The sequence below is a fragment of the Sturnira hondurensis genome, unplaced genomic scaffold (genome assembly GCF_014824575.4).
Source record: "Sturnira hondurensis isolate 20B ecotype Veracruz unplaced genomic scaffold, ASM1482457v3 Scaffold0011744, whole genome shotgun sequence".
NCBI lineage: Eukaryota > Metazoa > Chordata > Mammalia > Chiroptera > Phyllostomidae > Sturnira > Sturnira hondurensis.
Window position 1 is genome coordinate 694,444 of NW_028084375.1, and position 22,325 is coordinate 716,768.

The 22,325-nt window shown below is 42.7% G+C and overlaps 1 pseudogene; it reads left to right on the forward strand.

Annotated features, from left to right (window-relative positions):
- Nucleotides 1-2,701: 2,701 nt before the first annotated feature.
- On the forward strand, nucleotides 2,702-6,172 carry LOC118996820 (tetraspanin-31-like; annotated as a pseudogene).
- Nucleotides 6,173-22,325: the final 16,153 nt, after the last annotated feature.

The following is a 22,325-nucleotide window of genomic DNA, read 5'->3' on the forward strand; positions in this document are numbered from 1 at the left end:
GAAGGAGCAAACATTCAGAAAGATGGAGGGCATTGCAAAAGAATGAACAGCAAGAAGGGCAAAGGTCCTGAGCCGAGGAGTGGGGTTTGGGGAGAATAGGAAGGAGGCTGGGTTGTCAAGGTCTGTGTTTGGCTGTGGGCTAATAACATCAATTTTCTAAGCCCTCTGGCAAAGCTGCAGGGAATGAGCCTAAAGAGGTCAATAGGCTGACCCAGGGTTGAGGACAACAGACTAGAGAAAGGGAGAAGCATGTTTAAAGGAGTAACATCCCTCAGCAATACCGGAGAAACACTCCAGAGAACCCGTGATTCCTTACCCATCTGGGTGTTTTTTAATGCCTTAGAAAAATCTCTCTGGATCACAGTTCCTTCACAAAGTTGTAGAATGAATCATACCACTTTTTCTGAGGCTGATTTTGTTTGTTTGTTTTTAGAGGGAAGTGGGGATCCACTTTGAAACTCTAGAATGAAGACTGATGCCTTAGACTAGCAAGTCCCCAAATTTTTGAAGTAGAACTATGGCCAACTCTTTGATGAGTTCCTTAATTCATTAGCAACACAGGGTGGAGGCAGAGGGCAGTTAGGAATCTAGTCAGTGGAAGTTTCCATACCCTGGAAACTTTCCATACACCTTGCTGGTGTATCCTATATGAAAATAAAAATATCATTATAAAGTGGTATTATCCCAAAGAACACTGAGCCAGGGAAGAGGTTGAAAAACAGCAGGCACCCTAAGGTTACTGGCCCATTTGCTATTCTACCATGAAATTGCTGGCCCTGGCTTTAGGACACCATGCTCCAGGATCTAACTGGGAAATCTTTCATGGCACCCTCAGGTTTTGATAAGAAGTAGGATCTAATTATTACCAAGCTTCTAATACAAGATTCAATTCAAAAACTGCAATGCCTCTTATATGCTAGGTGAGTGATGGAAACGAGTCATCAAGAGGAAACACTAATTTGGGGAGGAGATGAGCTCAACGAGGGAGTGTTATGTTTAAGGTGCCATTAGGAGGTCCAGTTGGCAATGCCCAGTGGGCATCTACAATTGAAGCCTGGGGAGAATACCTGATTGGAGAAGCAGAGATAGATAAGGCCTGGGAAGGTGCCCTCAGCTGGTGGGAAGGGGCAGAAGACCAATCATTAAAGGAGAACTCACCGAGCGACAAAAGAGTATGGTTAGGAAGGCAGGGCTGGTGAACCCCATCAGTTACTGTCCTTTAAAGCTGATGCTCTCCACTCAGGATGCAAAGCCTTCTCATGCCTCATACTCTCCTTGTGAACCTCATCTCCTGTGTCTTCATGTATCACTAGAGGCCAGTGACCACTCACTCCACTTCAAAGCTGCCTCCTGGATTTTCCACATACAATGATAAGCTGTCTTTCAGGTATTGACAAATACTTGTTTATGATGTATAGGACACTGTTCTGTGTACCAGGCCTAGGTGAATCAATAAGGCAGAAAGCATTCTTGTCATCAAGAAGCTTGCATTCTCAGGTTCATCATAACCCAAACTAAACCCACTATCCTCCCTACCCCCTGCCTGGTCTTCCTCCACTGTTCCACATCTCAGGAAATGGCCTCTGCATCTACCTGGTTGCCCCCACAGAGACCTGAAAATCAGCACTGACTCCTATTCCCTCTCTCCTCACATCCAATCAAATCCCCGAGTTCATCTGATTCACCGCTCAAATACCCAAGTCCATCCCCAGGCTTCCCTTGACCCAGGTCATCACTGCCTCTCACCTAGACACTAAAGTCGTTTCCTAATGGGCCCCACTTCTCTGGCTTTGCCCTTCCTAGTCCTTTCTCCTTCCTGAAGCCTCTGATCTGGTTATTCTCCAGCTTAAAGCCCTTCAATGGGTTCCCCAATATTCTGGTCATGTAAAGTCAGGCACAATGCACCCCCACTTTGTTCATCATCTCATCTGACTTCCACTTCTCCACCCTTCCCTCACACATCCAACCCTCTAAATGCCAGCCAGACTGAGCTTGCTTAGTTCCCTCCACACACTGGGCTTCTCTCACCTCCTGGCCTGAGCTCTCTACCCAGAGCACTCACCTACCCTCGCCATAATGTGTGTTCCCACTTACTCTTCCATTTCAGTCTAGATGGTTTATACCCCAGGAAAACTTGCCAAACTCCTTAGTGGGGATGAGGCATCTCTCCCTTGCGCTATCATGAATTGGCTGTCTATACACTATGCATTTTCTCTAAGTAAACTTCTCCAAACTCATGGCTTTGATCTGCATGCTAATAACTTCCATTTCTATATCCCCAGTCCAAATCTCTCTCTAGAATTCTCAACTCATCTATTTAATCTAACATCTCTACCCAGCTGTCCCACATCTAGGATTCATCTTGCTGTTAGTGATAAAAAATTCAATTCATATTGTTGTAAATAGAGCAGGAGTTTATTGACACATGTAACTAAAAAGTAAAGACAGGTGTAGATTTACACAGCTTTAGGAGCTGGTGTCTTTCTTTAAATTTTTTTCTCAGTTCTTTAATGTTGGTTCCATTCTCAGGTCCTTTCCTGTGACCTTGAGATGGCTATCAGCATTTTCAGGGCTATGACCTCTCAGATGAGAATCCACTGAGAAGGGGAAAAGCAATTGCTTTTCCCAGAATTCCCAACAAAGTACTGAGATTTCCTCTGTGTGGACAAGCTTAAATCATGTGACCATCCCAGGCCAATCGATGGGTCTGAAGGTATGCAGTGCACTGCTTAACATAGGCCTGGGTGTGTACTTGACTCTCAGAACTGGGGTGGACCCTTACCCAAACTATGAGAACCAAGAGTTGGGGAGAGTGGATCAGGCATGAGAAACAGATGCTTCAAAAACAAGGAACAAACACACACAAGGAAAACACACTTCACACACAACATGTTTTAAACTGAACTCTCCATCTTTCTCTCAGAACAGATCCTCTGTTTCATTCCTGATTTCAGCGAACTGCATCACCATCCACCCAACTGTGTAAACCAGGAACGTGGGGATGATCCTATACTTTTCTCTCCCTTGACTACATCCAAAAACCATTTCTTGGGTTTCATTGCATATTTATCGCCTCCTCTCCACCCTCATTGCTGTATTTCAGACTCTCTTTTTAACAGACCCAATTAACCATCTCTCCATTTCCTCTATCAAAAAGTGCCATAGAACCACCAATGCCCAAGGCAAAGGGAGAACGCTTGTAACCCCATCAGTGGAATTGTAACAGGGTGGAAAAGAGATTTGGAATGGGGTCCAGAACCCAAGCTGTCCTGGAAATATTAAGATGTCCTCACCCCTCCCCCACCACACGTGTGAGTTGGGGAAGGGACAAGGAGCAGGGCTATTGAGAGCTGTTATGTACATCAAAGGCTTTGCAGCTAACCTCTGGCATGGTCATTTAATATATCTATAACCTTTAACCGGATGCATAGATATGTTAAATAGCTGTGGCCATGCTCTGAGCCAGGGGGATGGAAGTGACTTCCACCCAAGGTGTAACTGGGGGCAAGTCCCCTGAGTTACAGCACCTGCGTGAGAGCTTGGAGATGATTGGCTCCATGCCATGGGGCCACACTTGCCCAGACTCACGATGGCAGCCCAGTAAACCTGGAATACAGGAACTGGTAAATGTGGCCAATTATAGGAGGAGTTGGAAATGGGGCCACAAAGATTTAAAACCCAGACAGGGCAGCCACATAAGAAGAAAGAGGAGAGGGAACCACGTGGCTGTGGCAGTGGAAAGAGAAAGCCACGTGCTTTTGGGCAGAGTGGGAACCCCCGCAGCTGTAGGAGGGGGAACCACCGTGCCTTTAGCAGAGAATCGCCACTCGGCTCTGCCAGAGTGGCGACCCTACCCTCTCCAAAGCTCTGGCGAGCACAGTGGGTGGTCCAGATGGTATTATCATACCGTCCTTGTGGGTGAACCCCTGTAGCTCTGTAACAGAATCCCATGTTCACTACGCATGTATTTGTGTTTGCATTAGTTGCACTTCTTCTTGTAACCTGTGATTTAATTAAGTCGTCTATATAACAATAAAACATGGGTACAGAAAGATAGCTCTTGTCTTGATGAAAGCCAAATTTAATTTTTTACAGACTCGATTAGAGAAATTCCCTGAAGGTCACCATAGGTGTAGCTCAGGTAACTGTAAACAAATGGAGGAAAACTCATAAGTATCTAGAAGTATCTTTCACTCAGATTGCCTCACACGTACCTTTAAATTCTCCAATGTAAAAAAGGATTAAAGTCTTTATGAATGTGATTTATTCAAGAAAAGTAGTAATATTGGTAAATGTACATGTTTTAAGTTAAAGTAAATATTTTAAATATTATCGTTTTTATGAATACCCACATCAATGGATTTTTCCTTCTGACCAACCAACCACCATACCCCACACTTCAGAAAAGACAGCCTCTACTGTTCTGCAGTCAGCTCTCTGACTCCTCCCCGTCCCCAATCTGACCTCCTCCACTCCTTTCTCCACCCTGTGACAACGTTTTTAAAGGCAATCTTATGGTATCGCTCCCACAGTTAAAACCAGACACTGGCTGTGCTGAATCTGCAGGGTGGACTCTGTACTAGTCCCGGGGCACTCAAGGGCTGTCGTGGTCTTGTCCCTGCCCCACTCTCCAGCCTCACTTCCCCTTCTCACCACAGCTGCTTCTCTCTGGCCAGACACTCCTGAACTGATAGCTGAGTGTTGTGCCTCTGTGCCTTCATAATCTCTTCTTGCTGCCCTGAAAGCCCTTTGCCCCCTTTCGACCTCTTCCTGCTTGTCCTATAGAGCAGCGCAAGTGTCAGCTTGCCCAGGAAGTCATCCCTACAGCCTTCCCTCTCCCCATCGTCCCTACCACCCAAGTCTAGTTTTAAAGCTCATAATCGATGCTTCCACAGCACTCTGTTCTTCTATCACAGCACTCATCCCTGTGATCACTGCATTACCACGGTGTTTTTACTTGTCTTCCCCAATTTGACTTTGAACCCAAGAACAGGGTACTAGTTAAATGTATCATTGTGTCACTAGTATTTAATGTGGTGCCCAGCATATAATAGGTCTGAAAAAATAGGTAATGCTATAAGATCAGACTTGGGGCATGGTGTATATCAGTCAGGGCCCCCAGGAAACACAAGCACACTCAGCACGGTCAATGAAGAAAGTTTAATGATGAAGTTAGTACAGCTCTTTGAATCTTTGTATTCTTAAAGTTCAACTTTTATTGAGGGAAAAGAGGATATTACAAAGGCTTGGACAGGGACAACAGAAACAACAAAGAGATGGCAGAACACTAGGGACTAGCAAAACTAGGAAGCTATTAGCTGGGCCAGGCCTTACTGGACAAAGCAAGGGAGCAGTTACTGGAAGCCAGCAAGAGCCACAGGCAAGGGAGAGGGGTTCCTCAGAGAAGCCGTGATCTTAGGAATAAAAATGTAGCCACTCTCGGACCACAAGAGGTAGAAGGGAGCGGGGGGAATAAATACTGATTTTTCTCTCTTCCTCTCTTTTCATCTTCTGCAAGTATTTCCCATGAACCAGCCCATCTGGAAGGCTGAGCATAAGTGGATCTCTGGTGATCCGAGGGTTTGGGGTTGGGGGAATGAGTGTGGGGCTGTAAGCACAAAGGCCCATCCCTCCTTCCTGTGAACTTCAGTGATGGATAAAGCTAAAGCCAGCAGGCGTGTTGCTCACTGGAGTGGCTGCGTGGGGCCTGGTGTCCAGCACCCACGTCACTGAGGGAGTCACTGCTGCAGCCAGACTGGTGCTGTCAACCACCACCGAGCATTGCTCTTCTTTTACGTAATCCTCTCGGGTTTGATCTTTGTCTTCCAGTTCGGGATCTCCGGTTCACGCCCGGCTATTAACCGAAGCAAACAGACAGATATCATCCAGCTGCTTGGTGGGTCATGAGCAACCAGACTTGGTATGAAGTAGAAAAAAGTTTCGATTGTTGTCTCACAACGCTGTACCTTTGTACCGCAATCTGTAAGAACTGGAATGCCTCGTGTCAGGTGTGTGGAGAAAAATGTATTAAGCATTCAGATGAAGCCCTGAACATCCCAGGGAGGGGGGTGTTGGGCTCTTCTTCAGCGTTACAGAGATCCTTGGTGTCTGGCTAGCAATGAAACTTCAGAATCAGAAGGATCCTTGAGCCAACCCCAGTGCCCTTCTATGAGACTTTGGTTCCTTCTGACTTCTTTCCTGCTCTCCTTAAGCTTTTTTCTTCCTCCCTTAGCAAAACCCAGAATCAAGGGTCTTTTTTGTTTGAGAAAAAGGAAAGATCCCTTGCCATCCCTTAAAGGTGAAGGAGTAGCCAAGCTCTCTGCCTTGATGTGTTTTAGTGGCACCAAGAATATAAAGAGTAAGAAAAAATTTCCTCCCTCTCTCCCTGACTGGATATGGGATGCTCCTGGGAGTGCAGGAGATAGGAAGGGGTTGGAATCATTCCCTGCTCTGTTTACACTCTTTTCCCTTCCACGTGCTGGCCTGGCTCCAGATGAAATTAGGGACAGAGAAAATCACTAAGAACTCGTTCTTGTAATAAGCAGGACCCAGTTCGTGGAAGTTCAGTTAATATAAAAATAAAAGCTATTTAAACTCCATATTCAACAAAGCTAATTAAACACCCATCTTCTCTTTCCAGTTGAGGGGCTCACTGACCATGTAAGCCCTGCGTCATAGGAAAAATATTTAAGATTCGGCAGGGCAGTCCATCTCCCAAGTGGTTCCAAATTCCCAAATAGCAAAGCCAACCTGTTAGGGTGGGCGGGGATAAGAGGAAGCTCCAGCTGGACTTTGCCAAGACGACATCCTCACAGTAACCTGAGTCCGAGGAAGAGACCACCAATGCTGTATCACTGCTTTGTTCAGAGGGCACCAATCCCCAGCTCCAACGGGAAGCCAACGAAAATAAAACCCCACTACATTCCCTGCTCGGGCGTGACTTCCATGGCCTCATTCTGCAGACCGTGGAATCTCACCCGGGTACGCAAACCCCAATAAAGCTCTTTATTGCCTATTTTATGGCTGATTTGCATTTCTTTCTCGGCAGAGCCTAAGAAAACCTCTCACAGCCAAAGTAAGAAACATTATAAGGAGGAGAAAGAAGAAGAAAAGGAATAAGGAAGAGGAGGAGGAGGAGAAGACACTAGATGTGGAGGAGCAAAGAGAGTATCCATCTCCTTGTAGAAAGATGAGATCAGAATTTTCCCACCATGTAGTTACTCCTCCTGCTGCAAAGTGCCAACACTTATGCAGGAGACTTACTTTTAGTATACAAAGTCTGTCCAGAAGGTGTCCGGTAATATGGAAAATAGATACATTTATTGAAGAAGATGCAAGCTATAAGAAATATTATATATAGGACAAGGATGCCTCGGTCCCCTTCAAGGTAGGTACCTTGGGACCTCATACAGTTCTCCCAATTTCCATCAGCTGCCCCATTGTATTTTCCTGAATCTCATCAATGGTCTGAAATCTCTTTCCTTTCAAAGGTGATTCTAGTTTTAGGAGAAGCTAGAAGTTGCAGGGCACCAAATCTGGGCTATAGGAGGGCTGAGTCACTTCGGTGATTTGATGTTTCGCCAAAAACTCTGCATGAGATGTGAGGCATGAGTGGGCGCATTGTTGTGATGAAGCTGCCAGTCACCAGTTGCACATAGCAGAGGCCTTCTGAATCATCTGAATGGTTTCCACGGAGGAATGTTCAAGCTTAATGCAGTATCTGATGCAGATTCATTGCTCTACTCACTCAGTCATTTTGAATGAGATGGCCGCACAGTACACATGCTCACTCAACAGCCTCTACCGCTCCAACTAACTAGAATAGTGAAGTCATAATCATTGTTCACATATGTACATTCCAGTCCAATCTCCCTGGCTGGATTTTTTCCAGACAGATCTCATATATTCTTAATTTATTTAAAATTTTTAAATTTTTCTACTGTGGTTAAATAAAATTTAACATTTTTAACCATTTGCAAGTATGTAGTTCAGAAGCATTAAATAGATTCACACTGTTGTGTAACCATCACCACCATCTATCTCCAGAACTTTTTCATCTTCCCTGGCTGGAACTCAGTATCCAGCCACTGTGGAAAACAGTATGAAATTTCCTCAAAAAATTAAAAATGGAACTGCCTTTTGACCCAGCAATTCCACTGCTGGGAATATACCCTAAGAATCCCAAAACACCAATTCAAAAGAATTTATAGCAGTGCTACTTACAATAGCCAATGTTTAGAAATAGCCTAAGTGCCCGTCAGTAGGTCAGTGGATTAAAAAACTGTGATACATTTACACAATGGAAAAATATGAAGCAGAAAAAGAAGAAGGAGCACCTACTTTTTGCAACAGCATGGATGGAACTGGAGACTATTATGCTAAGTGAAATAAGCCAGTTGATGAAAGACAAATACCATATAATCTCACTTATAAGAGGAAACTAATGAACAAAATAAACTAATGAGCAAAACAGAACCAGAGGCATAGAATTATAGAATAATAAAATGACAGCAGTAAGAGAGGAGGAGGGAGTTGGGGACTTTCAAAGAAGGTGAAGAGATTAGTCAAAGAACATATATGAAGGACCCATGCACATGGACAACAATGTGGGGAATGACTAAGGAAGTGGGGGATGGGCTGGGTGGAGAGAGCCAAAGGGGGGGAAATTGGGACAACTTAATAGCATAAACAATAAAAAAAGTTTCATAAAAAAAGAATTTCAGTATGGGTCTCAAAGAGGTTAGAAATATCGTGGGTAGAAAACAGCACCCTATTCTCCTTGTAGAATACCTGCAATGGACAAAATATCTTTGCAAATGTGGATTTTAAGTTTTACATAAATGAACTTTATAAATGTTATCCCCCCTTAACTTCCAAATTTTCTATATATTTTAGTAGAGGCAAAGCCAAAACAAGGAAATTCTTTTATTTCCACTTTGGAACAGAGGGATCCTTTCAGTTTTTCTTGAACTTTACCTTGAGGATAAAAATTCTGCATGAATTTTTGGTGTGAAATCTAGGCAAAACCTCATATATCTCAAAGGAAACCTGGCAGATTTTTTAAATATTAATAATTCCAAGGACCTCCAGCCAAGACGGAGGCATAGGTGGAAACACTGTACCTCCTTGCACAACCAAGTTTATGAAAAACAAATATTTAAAAACCAGAATGTAGCCAAAACAGAGAAAATTAAACTGTACCAAAGTCCAACAACAATGAACCATTCAGCCAGACCAGTAAGAGGGGTGGAGTCAGTGGGTTGTGCAGGAAAAAGTGGGCAGACCTGACCCAGGTATGCAGGCAGCAGTTGGCAGATCCCAGGTATGGGGTGGCAACAGGTGGACCCAGTGAGGTGCAAGGTGGCTGGCTGACCATGGTCACACATTCACACGCAAGTAAACAAGGTGAAAAAATGGACAGTGAGACAGACCACACAATGCAGGGCCCCAGCGACAGGGATTAAAGCCTAAAAGCACCAATTGGAAAAACTTTCCAGGTTGAGGTGTCGGGAGAGACTCCCAGGCTCACAGAGAGTTCGTTGGAGAGATCCACAGGGTCCTGGAGGGTGCACAAGCCCACACACCTGGGAACTAGCACCAGAACGGCCTGATTTGCTGGTGGGAAGAAGCAGAGAGGACTGAAATCTGAGAAGAAAAAATGCCAATGCCCCTCTCTGACCCCACCCCCACATACAGCATCACAACCCAGTAACTTGGGTCACCCCACCCTGGTGAACCCCTAAGGATCCACCCATCATACATAACAAGCACAAATAGACCAAAAACTGTATGGCTCGAGAAGAACAGCTCAAAGCCCAAGAGCCAATATTTCTAAGTGACCAAGAGATAGCCAACCTATCAGATGCATAGTTCAAAATACTGGTAATCAATGGAACTGGAAAGCATTATGCTGAGCGAAATAAGCCAGGCGGTGAAAGACAAATACCATATGATATCACCGTTAACAGGGATCTAAACAAAACAAACAAGCAAGAAAGATATGACCAATGACACTCAATTACAGAACAGGCTGACAGGGTCCAGAGGGGAGAGGGGAGAGAATTATAGGGGAAAAGGGGATGGATTCACATGAACAAGTATAAAGGACATATGGACAATAACTAAGGGTGGCGGATGGAAATGGGAGGGAGGTGGGGAGCATGGGGCAAGGGGCGGGCAAGGTTGGGAATATAAGACAGAAAGTTGTACTTGAACAAGAATTAAATAAAAAAATTATTTTAAAAATACTGGTAATCAGGATGCTCACAGAACTGGTTGATTTTAGTCACAAATTAGAGGAACAAATGAAGGCTAAACTAATTGAAATGAAGGGAAATGCACAGGAAACCAATAGTGATGGGAAGGAAACTGGGACTCAAATCAAGGGAGTGGATCAGAAAGAAGAAAAAAATGACCAAACAAAAGAGAATGAAGAAACAAGAATTCAAAAAAATGAGGAGAGGCTTAGGAACCTCCAAGACATCTTTAAACGTTCCAACATCCGAATTATCGGGGTACCAGAAGGGGAAGAGGAACAGCCACGAGTGGAAAACTTATTTGAACAAATAATATAGGAGAACTTCCCCAGTCTGGCAAAGGAAATAGACTTCCAGGAAATCCAGGAAGCTCAGAGAGTCCCAAAGAAGGTGGACCCAAGGAGGAACACACCAAGGCACATCATAATTACATTACCCAAGATTAAAATGAAGGAGAGAATCCTAGAAGCAGCAAGAGATAAGGGGACAGTCACCTACAAAGGAGTTCCCATCAGACTGTCAGCTGATTTCTCAAGAGACCTTACAGGCAAGAAGGGGCTGGAAAGAAGTATTCCAAGTCATGAAATCCAAAGACCTACAGCCAAGATTGCTTTATCCAGCAAAGCTTTCATTTAAAATGGAAGGGCAGATAAAGTGCTTCTCAGATAAAGTCAAGTTCAAGGAGTTCATCATCACCAAGCCCTTATTGTATGAAATGTTGAAGGGACTTGTCTAAGAAAAAGAAGGTAAAAAATATGAACAGTGAAAGGACAGCAAACTCACAGTTATTAACAACCACACCTGAAACAAAAGCAAACTAAGAGGACAGCTAGATCAGGAGTGGAACCATAGAAATAAAGATCACATGGAGGGTTAGCAACAGGGGAGTGGGAGGAGGAGAAGGGGGGAGAAGGTATAGAAAATAGCATAGACAGTAGGTAGAAAATAGACGGGATGGGGGGACAAAAATAGTATGGGAAGTATAGAATCTAAAGAATTTGTGACCCATGCACATAGACTAAAGAGGGGAATGGGGGGAGTGGGTGTACAGGGTGGAGGGAAATGAAGGGAGGAAATAGGACAACTGTAATAGCATAATCAATAAAATATATTTAAAAATATTAATAATTTCATATTAATGTATGTAAAGTTCCCTGAGCAAATAAAAGCACTTCACAATTACAAATATTAATTGTTGAACACTGTCAGCTAAACTTTAAAAAGTTTCAAATCCTATGTTCTCAGGCCAGCTACAGAGGAAGGCCATAAAAAATAAAAAACAAAAACAAAAACAAATCACTTCTCATTTCGCCCTTCTCCCATTCCTGTGAACCACATCCATTTTCCGTCCCTGGGAATTTGACTACTGTTGTAGCGTGTGTCAGAAATTCCTTGCTTTTTCAGGCTCAATGACATTCCATTGCAGTTGTATGCCACAGTTTGCTTTTCCACTCACCCATCAGTGGACACTTGAATTGCTTCCACATTCTGGTTACTATGAATAATGCTGCTATGAACATGGGAGTACAAAATATCTGCTTTCAATTCTTTTGATGAACACCCAGAAGAGGAACTGCTAAATCCTATGAAAATTCTCCGTTGAATTGTTTGGGAACCACCAAATCCCTTTCCACAACAGCGGCACCATTTTACGCTCCCACCAGCAATGTACAAGGGTTTCTCCACATCCTCACCAACATTCGTTATTTTCTGGGGGTTTTTGTTGTGTTTTTGTTTGTTTGTTTTTATAATAGTCATCCTAGCAGTCAGGAAGCAGCATCTCATTGTTCTTCTGATTTGTATTTCCCTAACAATTAGTGATGTTGAGCAACTTTTCATGTATTTATTGGCCATTTGTATATCTTTATTGGAAAAATGTCTATTTGATAGCTTTGCCCATTGTTTTCCAGCTTTATCAAGGTATAATTGGTATATAAAACAACCATACATAATTTATGTATATAATCTGGTGGCTGCCCATTTCTAAATTGGGTTTTTTTTGTTATTGAGTTGTTGGAATTCTTTATATTCTAGACATTAATCACTTACCAGATACATGATGTGCAAAATTTTCTCCTACTCTGGGTTACATTTTCACTCTATTGATAGTGTGCTTTGAGGCACAAAAGGTTTTAATTTTGGGGCTTGCTGGGAAGATGGCGGCAGAGTATGACAAAGGATTTCGCTTCCCTCCACGCACCAGAGAAAAACTGGGCTGATCTGCAGAGGAGTGCAGCAGATAGCCAACAGGGACCCAGCATATAGGAAGGCAGGACTCCAGAAAGTGTAGCGGACACTGAATGACCAGAGGTTGAGGAGAGGAGAGGACCGCAGGTCAACAAGGTACAAGGGAACATTGCAGAGGCTGCCGGCCCTCTGCTGGGCCGCATCAGGGCCCCGGCAGGTCTGCCTTGGTCTCTGGGAGCTGAGGGTGGGCAACAACGACCCTGGGAGAGAGCCAGTCATCAGAATCCTCCCTATCCAGCAGGGCACAGATTGAAAAACACCAGGAGAGATCGGTTTGCCTGTAATGGCAGAGAGAGGAGTGGGCATTGGGAAGCAAACCAGAGAGCTCTGATAACCCGTGGAGTCAGGCTGTGGTTGCCAGCTTGGGAGAACGGAGAGTCGCCCATGCATTCCCTGTAGCACGGGGTCTGAGCAGGGTCTGCTACAGACTCTGGGAGCCTTGGGCTGCCAGCAAGGCTCCTGGAAGAGAGCCAGTCATCAGCTCCCGCCCTACCTAGCGAGGTGCAGACTGAAAAACGCCGGGAGTCAGGGAGAATTGAGAGTTGCCCTGTTCGTTCTGCCATAGCACTGGAAAAGGTCCACGCCCAAGGCTGTGAGACCAGGAAAGCCTGGCTGGGAGCACGCACCCTCACGCCAGGCCAGAACTGGGAATCCTGGGGAAAAATCTGCTCTCAGTGGGGCGCTGGAGAGCAGCGCCAGTCTGGATCTTGGGAGGGCACTGGCGAAACTGATTGAGTTCACTGAGAAGCGAGGAAGGCCACACTAACAGCCCCTCAGGCTGCTGCAGCTAGTGATACCAGAAGAAAAGGTTTGACCCGCTGGAAACCAACAAGAGGAGTAGGTGGAAGTGGAGAACACCAAGATACCTGCAGGAGACTGCACCACTGAATTTCACGGGTATCATACCACAGAAGTTCACACCATAAACCCAGGGAACCAGAAAAGATCAATTTAAGAAGCTGAGGCTAACAAGAAGAGCATCACAAACAATGGGAAGACAAAGAAACAATCCCCAAATGAAAGAAAAGGAGGAAGTCTCAGAAAGAATGGTAGATGAAATAGAGGCAAGTCAACTATCAGATATTGAATTCAAAGCACTGGTTATCAGGAAATTCAAAGAGCTTACAAGAAGCTACCAGAAACTACAGGGGAGCTACAATGAACTCTCCACAAACTATATCAACATGAAAAAGGAAATAGAAACTATCAGCAAAGGCAAGAGGAAATGAAGAATACAATTTCTGAACTGAAGAACACAGTAGAAGGTATGAAGAATAGAATCGATATGGTGGAAGACAGCATAAGTGAGCTAGAGGACAGAGTAGAAAGAATCTCCCAGACAGAGCAAGTAAAGGAGAAGAGAATCAGAAAGAATGAGGAGGGTTTAAGAGAAATGCGAGACAATATGAAACGTAACAATATCCGAATAATAGGAATACCAGAAGGGGAAGAAGAAGAACAAGGGATATAAAACCTATTTGAAAGAGCAATAACAGAAAATTTTCCTAATTTGATGAGAGAAAAAGTCACACGAATCCAGGAATCGCAGAGAGTCCCAATCAGGTGGAACCCAAAGAGGCCTACTGCAAGACACATCATCATTAATATGGCAAAATTCCAAAACAAAGAGAGAATCCTAAAGGCAGCAAGGGAGAAAAAGGAAGTAACATACAAGGGGGTCCCAATAAGGTTGGCTACTGACTTCTCAATGGAAACATTCCAAGCAAGAAGAGAATGGCAAGAATTACTCCAAATAATGAGAAACAGAGGCCTACAACGAAGGTTACTTTACCCAGCAAGGCTCTCAATCAAGATAGAAGGCCAAATAAAGAGCTTCCAAGACAAAAGAAGTCTAAAAGAATATGCCTCCACCAAACCAGCTCTACAAGAATTATTAAAAGGGCTGCTTTAAGGAAAGGAAAGAAGAGAGAAAGACAGAGAGGAACACAGGTACATAAATGGCAATGAATAAGTACCTTTCAATAATAACCTTAAATGTAAATGGATTAAATACACCAATTAAAAGACATAGAATAGCTGAATGGATAAGAAAGCATGACCCACACATATGCTGCCTACAAGACACCCACCTCAGGTCAAAAGACCATCACAGACTAAAAGTAAAAGGATGGAAACAAATTTTCCAAGCAAACGGACAAGAAAAAAAAAGCCGGGGTAGCGATACTCACATCAGACAAAATAGACTTCAAAAAAGGGCCATAAAAAAAAGGGGGCCATAAAGAGAGACCCAGAAGGCCACTTCATAATACTCAAGGGAAGAATCCACCAAGAAGACATTAACATCGTAAATATATATGCACCCAACATAGGCACCCCAAATATATAAAGAAAATCCTAGAGGACCTCAAGAAAGATATTGATAGCAACACAATTATAGTAGGGGATTTTTAACACCCCACTGTCAAAAATGGACAGATCTTCCAAACAAAATATCAACAAAGATGCTGCAGCATTAAACGATACCCTAGATGAAATGGACCTAATTGATATATATAGAGCCCTTCATCCCAAAGAAGCTAAATACACATTCTTTTCAAATGCACATGGAACATTTTCAAAGATAGACCACATGATAGGACACAAAACAAGTCTCAACAAATTCAAGAAAATAGAAATCATACCAAGCATTTTCTCTGATCACAAGGGACTGAAATTGGAAACTGACCCCACAGGAAAAAAAAACAAAACACCCAAAATCATGGAGACTGAATGGTATGCTATTAAACAACAAATGGGTCAATATTGAAATTAGAGGAGAAACCAAAAAGTTTCTGGAAACAAACGAAAATGAACTCACAGCAACCCAAAACTTATGGGACACAGTGAAGGCAGTCCGGAGAGGGAAATTCATAGCAATACAGGCTTACCTAAAGAAGTTAGAAACATTTCAAACAAACAACCTAACCCAACACCTGCAAGAACTGGAGGAACAACAACAAAGATAGCCCAGAGCAAGTAGAAGGAAGGAAATAACAAAGATCAGAGCAAAATTAAGTGACATAGAGACTAAAAGCACAATTCTAAGTATCAATAAATCCAGGAGCTAGTTCTTTGAAAAGATAAACAAAATAGACAAGCCTTTAAGTAGGCTCATCAGGAAAAGAAGAGAGAGGACCCAAATAAATGCAATCAGAAATGAAAGAGGAGAGATTACAACTGATACCACAGAAATAGAAGGGATTGTAAGAAATTACTATGAAGAACTGTATGCCAAGAAATTTGAAAACCTAGGTGAAATGGACAAATTTCTAGAAAAATATAATCTTCCAAAACTCAATGAAAAGGAAGCAGAAAACCTGAACAGGCCAATAACAGCTAATGAAATTGAAGCAGTAATCAAAAAACTCCCATCACACAAAAGCCCTGGACCAGATGGTTTCATGGGAGAATTCTACAAAGCATTTAAGGAAGAGCTAACCCCTATTCCTCACAGACTATTCCAAAAAATCCAAAAGGAGGGAAAACTCCCCAACTCTTTTTATGAAGCCAGCATCATCCTAATTCCAAAACCAGATAGAAACACAACAAAGAAAGAAAACTTCAGGCCAATATTTCTGATGATCATAGACGCTGAAATCCTCAATAAAATATTGGCAAATCGCATCCAACAATACATCAAAAAGATCATACACCACGACCAAGTGGGATTCACCCCAGGGATGCAAGGATGGTTCGATATTCGTAAATCAGTAAATGTAATACACCACATAAACAAAAGCAAAGACAAAAACCACATGATCATATCAATAGATGTGGGAAAAGCTTTTGATAAGGTACAACACCCATTTATGATAAAGGTACTCAGAAAAATGGGAATAGAGGGAGCATTCCTCAATATAATAAAGGCCATATATGAAAGACCTACAGCCAACATCATACTCAATGGACAAAAACTAAAAGCTTTTCCACTAAGATCAGGAACAAGACAAGGTTGCTTACTTTCACCACTTCTATTCAATATAGTATTAGAAGTTCTAGCCACAGCAATCAGACAAGAAAAGGAAATAAAAGGCATCCAAATTGGAAAGGAGGAAACAAAACTGGCATTGTTTGCAGATGACATGACAGTGTACATGGAAAAGCCTATAGCCTCTACCAAAAAACTGCTCGAACTAATAAATGAATTTGGCAAAACAGCATGATACAAAGTCGATATCCAGGAATCAAAGGCATTTTTGTATACCAACAATGAAAAAGCAGAAGCAGAAATCAAGAAAAAAATCCCATTCAATATAGCAAAAACAAAAATAAAATATCTGAGAATAAACCTAACCAAGGAGGTGAAAGACCTGTATGCAGAAAACTACACAACACTGAAGAAAGAAATCAAGGAAGACACAAACAAATGGAAACATATACCATGTTCATGGATTGGAAGAATTAACATCATCAAAATGTCCATACTACCCAAAGCAATTTAAAGATTCAATGCAATGCTTATTAAAGTACCAATGGCATATTTCACAGACATAGAATAAACACTTCAAAAATTTATATGAAACCATAAATGACCCCGAATAGTAGCTGCAATGTTGAGAAAGAAGAACAAAGTAGGAGGGATCACAATACCTGATATCAAACTGTATTACAAGGCCACTGTAATCAAAACAGCCTGATGCTCGCATAAAAACAAGCACATAGACCAATGGAATAGAACAGAGAGCCCAGAAATAAACTCAAATCTCTACAGTCAATTAATATTCGACAAAGGGGGCAGTAACATAAAATGGAGTAAAGATAGCCTCTTCAACAAATGGTGTTAGGAGAACTGGACAGCTACCTGCAAAAAAATGAAACTCAAGCACCAACTTACACCATACACCAAAATAAATTCAAGGTGGATAAAAGACTTAAATATAACCTATGAAACCATTAAAGCCGTAGAGGAGAGCATTGACAGGAAAATCTCAGATATTACACACAGCAATATTTTTACTGATATGTCCCCTAGAGCAAGGGACATAAAGGAAAGAATAAACAAATGGGATCTCATCAAAATTAAAAGCTTCTGCATGGCTAAGGAAAACAGTATCAAGATAAAAAGAGAAGCAACTGTTTGGGAAAACATATTTGTCAATGATACCTCAGACAAAGGTTTAATCTCCAAAATATACAAAGAACTCACTTGACTCCACTCAAAGAAGACAAGCAACCCAATTAAAAAATGGGCAAAGGATTTGAACAGACACTTCTCCAAGGAGGACATACAGAGGATCCAGAGACACATGAACAGATGCTCGATATCGCTAGCTATCAGAGAGATGCAAATTAAAGCCACAATGAAATACCACTTTACACCAGTCAGAATGGCTATCATAAACAAAGAAACAAGCAACAAGTGCAGGAGAGGTTGTAGGGAAAAGGGGACCCTAGTTCACTGTTGGTGGGATTGCAGACTGGTACAACCACTATGGAAAACAGTATGGAATTTTCTAAGAAAACTAAAAATGAACATGCCTTTTGACCCAGCAATTCCACTACTAGGAGTATATCCTGAAACACCAATCCAAAAGAACCTATGCACCCCGATGTTCACAGAAGCACAATTCACGATAGCCAAGAGTTGGAAGCAACCTAGATGCCCATCGGTAAATGACTGGATCAAAAAGCTATGGTACATTTACACAATGGAATTCTATGCTGCAGAAAGGAAGAAGGAGCTCCTACCCTTTGCAACATCATGGATTGAACTGGAAAGCATTATGCTGAGAGAAACAAGCCAGGGGGTGAAAGACAAATACCATATGATATCAAAGTTAACAGGAATCTAAATAAAAAAAACAAACAAGCAAGCAAAATATCACCAAAGACACTCAAATATGGAACAGGCTGACAGGGACCAGAGGGGAGAGGGGAGAGAATCACAGGGGAAAAGGGGAAAGGATTCATATGAACAAGTATAAAGGACACATGGACAATAACTAAGGTGGGGGGCGGAAACGGGAGGGAGGTGGGGAGCACTGAGGGGGGCAGGGCTGGGAATATAAGACAGAAAACCGTACTTGAACAAGAATTAAATTTTTAAAAAAGTTTTTAATTTTGATGAAGTCTAATTTATCTATGTTTTTATTGCCTCTGGTTTTGGTATTATATCCAAGAAATCATTGCTCAATTAAATGCCAATTTTTTCCCTTTTTAAACTTTATTTTTTTTACACTATTACAATTGTCCCTGTTTTCCCCACAATGTAGTTTTATTTTTGTTTTTTACTAAAAAAAATCAAGGAAAAAAATCATCTCTTTCGATAAAGATTTGGGCCATGATGCTAGGCATTCTGTCAAGATCTCCCATCCAAGTACTAACCAGGCCCGATCCTGCTTAGCTTCCAAGATCCGACAAGATCGGGCGGGTTCTGGGTGGTATGGCCGTAGACTGGAATTCTGTCAAGATCAAGGATGGAGTAGATACAGCAAACCCCCTTTCCCACTGCTGGATGAAATAGAACACCTACCCCCCAAAAAAGAGTTTAAAAACTTGGTCAATTCAAGGCAGAAAGAGAAATATCCAGATGCTGAAAGCAAAAAGGGAACTCACAGCTGGAACAGCATGCCAGAGTTGAGGCCATGTGTCCCTGAACTATAGTGGAGAACAGGATCTGAACTCCAAGCGGCCTTGTCCTCGATGAAGACTGGAGAAAGCTCAGTCCACCCTCCCAGACAAGACTCTGAATGATTGTGGGAGCGGTGTGGGACAAAGTCATCTGATAGAATCAGAGCACTGACCTTCTGCTTCCTGAGGGCGTGGGCTCACACACACACTGCTCCCTGGTACCAAAACCCCAGGTTAAGAAATTATCTAAAAAGTGCTCCAGAGCAGTAAGCACTGTAAAACCCTAGGGAAATGCAAATCACCTTACGGAGACACATCTGGCCACATGGAAGCTTTCCACAGAAGCTAAATCCCCCTAAAATGGGCTCGCAGACAAACATCACACTGCGCACGGGGACTATAGGAGAGAGAAATGGAAACACACTTTAATATATCTTTAAAATGTTCAAATAAATAAAGCAAGCCATAGGATACATAAAACAAGAACTAGAGCACATGAAGAGAGAAAAGTAAGCAAATAGAGAATCTATCAATGAAATATATAGCCACTCAAATAAAGGGAGAGGCGAAAGTAGGTTTACAGTTCTTCATATGGAAAAAGACACACAGTTATGATCGTTACAATAGCTTTATTAACTCAGAAGAATGGCACTTAGGTGCAATCTCATAATAAGTGCTCAAACTGCCAGCCTTCATTATTCACCTTCTTGTAGTCCACTCTGTGTTTCTCAGACTCAAAACTGTAAACCTACTTTTGCCCACCCCTGTGTATAAAGGATCCTGAAGCTAGCCATTCCACCAACAGCTCTGAGCCCAGCTTGAGTGATGGCAGCAAGGATCTCTCCCCGCCCACTGCACCTCAAGAAGACCTTTTGACTCACCGCCACCCCCCCTCCCCCGCCCACCTCACAATGACCCTATTGTACTGTCTATGAACCTGGTGAGAGGTGTGTTTGGAATTCAGACAGAGAGATGGAGAGGACCACACCTATGCAGCAACTGCGATAATTCATGCTTTGTTTCTCTGCTCTCCCTAATCTCCTCAATCTCCCCAGTCATCACCTAATTCATTCTTGGATGACCACAGTCAAGAAAGAAAACTTTGGGAGGGAACGGCAAGTCTGCACTGGCTGGGAACTGGGTTCTGATTAACTCGAGCACCCTGTGAGAACACGCAGTGAGGAACAACAGTAATCCCAGCCCCGACCCTCCCTCTCTCTGCTGAGAACGCAACCGAAACAGAGAGAAATGTTCCCATCACCAGATTTACATTTTATCCTCACAGCAACTTAGTTGCAACATTATGGTTAAACATGAGCTGTGGAGTCACTGGGTCAGAGTGCAAAACAAAGACAAAAACTCAGGAACTTTGTAAATCCAGCCCATGAATACATGAACTGGCAGAGGAAGAGACCCAAATGTGAAAGATGAGTAAGGTGTAAATTAACACCAGCTGGACAGCAGAGGCTGCTTCATAAACGCTATCTCACCCTCCACTCATTTTCTCACCATTAAACCTCCTCGACTCCCTGCAGCCAGGCTGTGGTCTAAATTGCTTTCCCACGGTCCAACAAGTCCTTTACATTACCAAAGCCAGTAACTTGGTCAACACCTTTAGAGTCCTTGATTCACACACAGAACTGCCAACAGTGGACTGTACCCACATCCGTGAAGTCATCTCCTTCCTGGATTCTCACCACACCATACAGTCGTCTTCCCCTGGTCTTAGAAAGCCTGGACTCTGATTCCTGATGAACTACCCACCTGCTGTGTGGTCTCAGGCAAGTTCTGAGTCTCTTCTTCCTTAGCTGAAAAATGGACATAATGGTACGTATCCTATCTTCTTACAGGGATTTTATAATGTTTCAGGGAAACAATGACTGAAAATGCCCTTACAAGAGTAAGCTAGACACAAATGATTGTGTTTATCCCCTATCACTTTTTTGTTTTTGTCGTGGAAAATTTCTACAAAAATAGAGAATAGTATAATCTGACTCATGGGTACTGTCTTATTTATTTTATACCCCAACACTGGATTGTTCTGAAGTAAATCCTATTCAATATATTTTATCTATAAGTATTTCAATATAGGTCTCTAAATAATATAAACTCTTCTTTTTTAAAATATTTTATTTACCTATTCTTAGAGAGAGGGGAAGGGAAGGAGAAAGAGTGGGAGAGAAACATCAATGTGTGGTTGCCTCTCATGTGTCCCCTACTAGGGGACCTGGCCTGCAACCCAGGCATGTGCCCTGACTGGGAACTGAACCTGCAACCCTTTGCTTCACAGGCCCGTGCTCAATCCACTGAGCTACACCAGCCAGGGCTGGACTCTTCTTTTAAAATATAATCATAAGCCTCTGCTGGTGTGGCTCAGTGGATTGAGTGCCGGCCTGGGAACCAGGAGGTCACGGGTTCAATTCCCAGTAAGGGCACATGCCTGGGTTGTGGCCCCGGTCCCCAGTGAGGGGTGCATGAGAGGCAACTACACGTTGATGTTTCTCTCCCTCTTTTTCTCCCTCTCTTCCCCTCTGTCTAAAAATAAATAAATAAATATTAAAAATTAAATAAAATATAATCATAATATTTTCACACCTAAAAAAGTTAACAGGAGCTGATGGTGGTCCATGAAACACACTACCAGAATCTAGCAAACATATACATATACTTTCACCAAGCATATTCACCAAAATATGAACAACAGTTATCTCTGGATGCTCCTTTTTTTTTTTTAAACTGTTCTGTATTTTTTTTTCTGTCCATGGATACAGAATACTTGTATCATCGGAAAAGCATATGTAAGTGCTAAGCTTGCAACAGTCCTCACAGTATTCAAAGTAAAGCTCAGATTTCTTCACTCAGTACTGGAGGTTCCTTGTAATCTGGCACTGCATGGATTCTTCATCCTGATCTCCTGCAACTCCCTAACACACCCCCCACATTCCCACCAAACCTCCCAAGTCATCTGTAGTTCTATGGATCTCTCTCCCTCTTTCCCTCATTCCCCGATCCTCCTTACCAGGCTATTACCCTTCAGATCAACCTCAAGGGGCTCCTCCTGCAAGAAGCTTCCCCTAACTCCTCACATCTGCTCTCAGCTCCGCAGTCAGAGGCACCTCAGCCACAGCAGTTTCCAGCTTTACGTGTTGTTCCGTGTGTCTGCTCACCCTACTAGACTGGGTTCTCAAAAGAAGAAACTATGTCTTTACTTTTTTTAAAATTATCTTTTAGTTTTTAATTACAGTTGATATA